This window comes from Somniosus microcephalus, unplaced genomic scaffold (genome assembly GCF_052327205.1).
Source record: "Somniosus microcephalus isolate GS21.2 unplaced genomic scaffold, FLI_Smic_1.0 unresolved_chr9, whole genome shotgun sequence".
NCBI lineage: Eukaryota > Metazoa > Chordata > Chondrichthyes > Squaliformes > Somniosidae > Somniosus > Somniosus microcephalus.
In genome coordinates, this window is record NW_028225187.1 from 9,142,076 (window position 1) to 9,148,403 (window position 6,328).

The 6,328-nt window shown below is 46.0% G+C and overlaps 2 non-coding genes across 2 annotated transcripts; both read left to right on the plus strand.

Annotated features, from left to right (window-relative positions):
- Positions 1-1,941: 1,941 nt before the first annotated feature.
- On the plus strand, positions 1,942-2,025 carry trnaf-aaa (transfer RNA phenylalanine (anticodon AAA)). The gene has a single exon. It is a non-coding gene; the product is annotated as a tRNA-Phe (tRNA).
- Positions 2,026-3,930: 1,905 nt separating this feature from the next.
- trnaf-aaa (transfer RNA phenylalanine (anticodon AAA)) lies at positions 3,931-4,013 on the plus strand. The gene has a single exon. It is a non-coding gene; the product is annotated as a tRNA-Phe (tRNA).
- Positions 4,014-6,328: the final 2,315 nt, after the last annotated feature.

Sequence of the window (6,328 nt, forward strand, 5' to 3'; positions counted from 1 at the left end):
GGGTTTTCCCGCGCAGGTTCGAATACTGCCGACTACGTCACCGAGGACGTCGTCCCAAATGATCGGTTTTTACTTAATTTGAACTGCTGCCTTTCGGTTCCTCTGCCGAGATTCAAAGCTGCAATCAAACAAAGTTTCAAGCAGAAAGTATAACAAGCACTTCACCCCATTATGACATTATGAGAGGCCGAAGCCAAAGGAGAATACGACGTTATTTAACGCTCTTGAAACCGTCAAAGCAATTCTAACCGTCGAAAATATTTTATTTTGCAACCCATTGAAGAAAATGCACGTCTTCCACGCAGCCATCTTCCAGTTGATGCTGCTTCCTACTGCGATGCTTATTTAATGAACTAAGCCAGACGAGCCACAGTTCTCAACACCGCCGGCCTAAATAGGTACATTCGATCATAAGAAATAGGAGCAGGATTTGGCCATGCGGCCCTCGATCATGCTCCGCCATTCAATAAGATCATGGCTGATCCTCTACCTCAACTGAAAATTACCGACCTAGCCCCAAATACCTTGATTTCCGTAATGTACATATCCATCTCAGTTAGGAATGTACTCAACGACTGAACCACCACAGCCCTCTGCGTTAGAAAACTCCAAAGATACACAACCCTTACAATGAAGCAATTTCTCCTCATCTCAATCTTAAATGGCCGGCCCCTTATTCTGAAACTTTGACCCCTAGTTCGGGCTCCACAGCCAGGGTAAACAACCTCTCAGAATCCGCCCAGTCAAGCCATGAAAGAATTTATATGTTCTTCCTTCGTAGCGTCTGCTGAATTCATTTCACCACAGAAAACTATGTTTAGCTGGATGGACAACCAGCAGGAAAATCAATGCAGCCAAAGATTTATTCTCCAACCACATTCCCTGAGGCCCGCAGCCATACAAAGGGACAAAAGCAGCACTCAGGAGAAAAGGCGATTTGAATCCCGTTCGTAGTGTCGAATTTCCTCAATTTCACCGAACGCCATATGAAGCAACAATTTGAATCAGATATTGCATTTAATTTCAGTCGCAAAATGTTAAGCGATCACACACTGCAAACCGTACGCAAAAAGAAAATCACAAGGCCCGTGTGAGGCACTAAACCGCATTCAAATACAGCAACCAAATCAGTTAGCGTCAAAGATTTTGTCATTAGAAATTCATACCTCTAGCATTTGGCTGAAAACAAGAGATTGCAGGGGCTGCTCGCTTCTCGGCCGCGGCGCTAGCGACAGCAACAAGTCATCCGCTCACAGCTGAGTCCTCCAACGTACTGGAACTGCATGTGACAGAGCAGTTTAATCCTCAGGCCCTGATTGTCACATTCAATGGGGGTGTTCTCGCGCCGCTCTATGTGATTGGTTGGTTGTTGTCATGTGATCAGGGTGCAGAGCAATGCAAGGAAGCTGCAGTTCTCTGGCAATTGTAATAGTTGCAAGCTTTCCATTCTAATCCATGTATGTGTAAACCTGAGGAAAGTGTAGAAAAGGGTTTTCAGAATGGATTATCCACTGTGGCCGATTTTCCTGCTGGATTTTAATGCAAGAACGCTGCACTTGGAGTATTGGTATAAGCGATGTAGAATATCCATGCTGCCTGGCAGAAGACTGATTGATGAAGCGATTGTTCCCATTGGAAACAGGAAGGCAGCAGCAGTATGCTCACCACTGTTCATTTCACGGAATCAAAGACTCCATTTTTAAACAATAGATGAGTTTGCAAAAATTAAAAGTTACTCACGTTCCTGGGTGGGCTCGAACCACCAACTTTTCAGTTAACAGCCGAACGCGCTGGCCCATTGCGCCACAGAGACAGACACGAACATGTTTGCAATTGGAATTATTCCACATGAACCCATGTGATTATGTGCCAGAGTGTTCACAGCAGAGGCACCGATTTCGAAGCAAATGAGAAGCTGCGTGGGTCCTAACCACCGTCAGGGTAGTCGTGGCCGAGTGGTTAAGGTGATGGACTAAAAATCCATTGTGGTGCTTCTCCGCGCAGGTACGACTCCTGCCGACTACGGCATCGAGGACGTCGTCCCAAATGATCGGACTTTACTTAATTTGAACTACTGCCTTTCGGTTCCTCTGCCGAGATTCAAAGCTGCAATCAAACAAAGTTTCAAGCAGAAAGTATAACAAGCACTTCACCCCATTATGACATTACGAGATGTCTAAGCCAAAGGAGAATACTACGTTATTTAACGCTCTTGAAACCGTCAAAGCAATTTTAACCGTGGAAAATATTTTATTTTGCAACCCATTGAAGAAAATGCACGTCTTCCGCGCAGCCATTTTCCAGTTGATGCTGCTTCCTACTGCGATGCTTATTTAATGAACTAAGCCAGACAAGCCACAGTTCTCAAAACCGCCGGCCTAAATCGGTACATTAGATCATAAGAAATAGGAGCAGGATTTGGCCATGCGGCCCTCGATCATGCTCCGCCATTCAATAAGATCATGGCTGATCATGTACCTCAACTGAAAATTACCGACCTAGCCCCATATACCTTGATTTCCATAATATACATAACCATCTCAGTTAGGAATGTACTCAACGACTGAACCAGCACAGCCCTCTGCGTCAGAAAACTCCAAAGATACACAACCCTTACAATGAAGCAATTTCTCCTCATCTCAATCTTAAATGGCCGGCCCCTTATTCTGAAACTTTGACCCCTAGTTCGGGCTCCACAGCCAGGGGAAACAACCTCTCAGAATCCGCCCAGTCATGCCATGAAAGAATTTATATGTTCTTCCTTCATAGCATCTGCTGAATTCATTTCACCACAGAAAACTATGTTTAGCTGGATGGACAACCAGCAGGAAAATCAATGCAGCCAAAGATTTATTCTCCAACCACATTCCCTGAGGCACGCAGCCATACAAAGGGACAAAAGCAGCACTCAGGAGAAAAGGCGATTTGAATCCCGTTCGTAGTGTCGAATTTCCTCAATTTCACCGAACGCCATATGAAGCAACAATTTGAATCAGATATTGCATTTAATTTCAGTCGCAAAATGTTAAGCGATCACACACTGCAAACCGTACGCAAAAAGAAAATCACAAGGCCCGTGTGAGGCACTAAACCGCATTCAAATACAGCAACCAAATCAGTTAGCGTCAAAGATTTTGTCATTATAAATTCATACCTCTAGCATTTGGCTGAAAACAAGAGATTGCAGGGGCTGCTCGCTTCTCGGCCGCGGCGCTAGCGACAGCAACAAGTCATCCGCTCACAGCTGAGTCCTCCAACGTACTGGAACTGCATGTGACAGAGCAGTTTAATCCTCAGGCCCTGATTGGACACATTCAATGGGGGTGTTCTCGCGCCGCTCTATGTGATTGGTTGGTTGTTGTCATGTGATCAGGGTGCAGAGCAATGCAAGGAAGCTGCAGTTCTCTGGCAATTGTAATAGTTGCAAGCTTTCCATTCTAATCCATGTATGTGTAAACCTGAGGAAAGTGTAGAAAAGGGTTTTCAGAATGGATTATCCACTGTGGCCGATTTTCCTGCTGGATTTTAATGCAAGAACGCTGCACTTGGAGTATTGGTATAAGCGATGTAGAATATCCATGCTGCCTGGCAGAAGACTGATTGATGAAGCGATTGTTCCCATTGGAAACAGGAAGGCAGCAGCAGTATGCTCACCACTGTTCATTTCACGGAATCAAAGACTCCATTTTTAAACAATAGATGAGTTTGCAAAAATTAAAAGTTACTCACGTTCCTGGGTGGGCTCGAACCACCAACCTTTCAGTTAACAGCCGAACGCGCTGGCCCATTGCGCCACAGAGACAGACACGAACATGTTTGCAATTGGAATTATTCCACATGAACCCATGTGATTATGTGCCAGAGTGTTCACAGCAGAGGCACCGATTTCGAAGCAAATGAGAAGCTGCGTGGGTCCTAACCACCGTCAGGGTAGTCGTGGCCGAGTGGTTAAGGTGATGGACTAAAAATCCATTGGGTGTTTCTCCGCGCAGGTACGACTCCTGCCGACTACGGCATCGAGGACGTCGTCCCAAATGATCGGTCTTTACTTAATTTGAACTGCTGCCTTTTGGTTCCTCTGCCGAGATTCAAAGCTGCAATCAAACAAAGTTTCAAGCAGAAAGTATAACAAGCACTTCACCCCATTATGACATTACGAGAGGTCTAAGCCAAAGGAGAATACTACGTTATTTAACGCTCTTGAAACCGTCAAAGCAATTTTAACCGTCGAAAATATTTTATTTTGCAACCCATTGAAGAAAATGCACGTCTTCCGCGCAGCCATCTTCCAGTTGATGCTGCTTCCTACTGCGATGCTTATTTAATGAACTAAGCCAGACGAGCCACAGTTCTCAACACCGCCGGCCTAAATCGTTACATTAGATCATAAGAAATAGGAGCAGGATTTGGCCATGCGGCCCTCGATCATGCTCCGCCATTCAATAAGATCATGGCTGATTCTCTACCTCAACTGAAAATTACCGACCTAGCCCCATATACCTTGTAAAAAGTCACAAAACACCAGGTTATAGTCCAACAGCTTTATTTGAAATCACAAGCTTTCGGAGCGCTGCTCCTTCTTCAGGTGAAGTGGAGAAATGCATAAAGACGCAGCTTATATAGTCAGAGAATCATGTCAGATGTTTACAGGTAACCTTTCCAACTGCCATTAATCACACCTCGGCAGAGAGATAAGCACAGCAGTCAAAGGTGTGAATGGTGTCCAAACAGGTCAGTCAGGGAAACATTACATCAAAGAACAATGAAGTGGGGTCACAAGGGGTCAAATATTGCAGATGCTGGGGTCTGTATGAAAAACAAAAAAAGAGACAAAAAACATTTTTTTTTTTTTTTTTTAGCTGGAAATCACAGCAGGTCCGGCCGCATCCGTGTAGAGAGAACAAGCCAATGTCGACTCGAGTCTGGATGACCCTGCATCAGGTGGGGTTACATGTAGCGTGACGATCTGCTCAGACGAGGAGGAACGCGATGGGCACCTACAGACACTGAAAGACGCCCTTGTAAGAACGGGATATGACGCTCGACTCGTCGATCGACAGTTCCGACGGGCCACAGCGAAAAATCGCATAGGCCTCCTCAGAAGACAAACACGGGACACAACCAACAGAGCACCCTTCGTCGTCCAGTACTTCCCCGGAGCGGAGAAACTACGCCATGTTCTTCGCAGCCTTCAACCTGTCATCGATGACGACGAGCACCTCGGTAAGGCCTCCACGCCTCCACTACTCGCTTTCAAACAGCCGCCTAACCTCAAACAGACCATCGTTCGCAGCAAATTACCCAGCTTTCAGGATAACAGCGACCACGACACCACACAACCCTGCCGCAGCAACCTCTGCAAGACATGCCAGATCATCAACACAGATACCATCATCACACGTGAGGACACCACCCACCAGGTACATGGTACATACTCATGTGACTCGGCCAACGTTGTCTACCTCATACGTTGCAGGAAAGGATGCCCCGGAGCATGGTACATCGGCGATACCATGCAGACACTGCGACAACGGATGAACGGACACCACACAACAATCACCAGGCAGGAGTGTTCCCTCCCAGTGAGGGAACACTTCAGCAGTCAAGGACATTCAGCCTCCGATCTTCGGGTAAGCATTCTCCAAGGTGGCCTTCGAGACACACGACAACGCAAAATCCTAAGCCAAAGGAGAATACTACGTTATTTAACGCTCTTGAAACCGTCAAAGCAATTTCAACCGTCGAAAATATTTTATTTTGCAACCCATTGAAGAAAATGCACGTCTTCCACGCAGCCATCTTCCAGTTGATGCTGCTTCCTACTGCGATGCTTATTTAATGAACTAAGCCAGACGAGCCACAGTTCTCAACACCGCCGGCCTAAATCGGTACATTAGATCATAAGAAATAGGAGCAGGATTTGGCCATGCGGCCCTCGATCATGCTCCGCCATTCAATAAGATCATGGCTGATCCTCTACCTCAACTGAAAATTACCGACCTAGCCCCATACACCTTGATTTCCGGAATGTACATATCCATCTCAGTTAGGAATGTACTCAACGACTGAACCACCACAGCCCTCTGCGTTAGAAAACTCCAATGATACGCAACCCTTACAATGAAGCAATTTCTCCTCATCTCAATCTTAAATGGCCGGCCCCTTATTCTGAAACTTTGACCCCTAGTTCGGTCTCCACAGCCAGGGTAAACAACCTCTCAGAATCCGCCCAGTCAAGCCAGGAAAGAATTTGTATGTTGTTCCTTCGTAGCGTCTGCTGAATTCATTTCACCACAGAAAACTATGTTTAGCTGGATGGACAACCAGC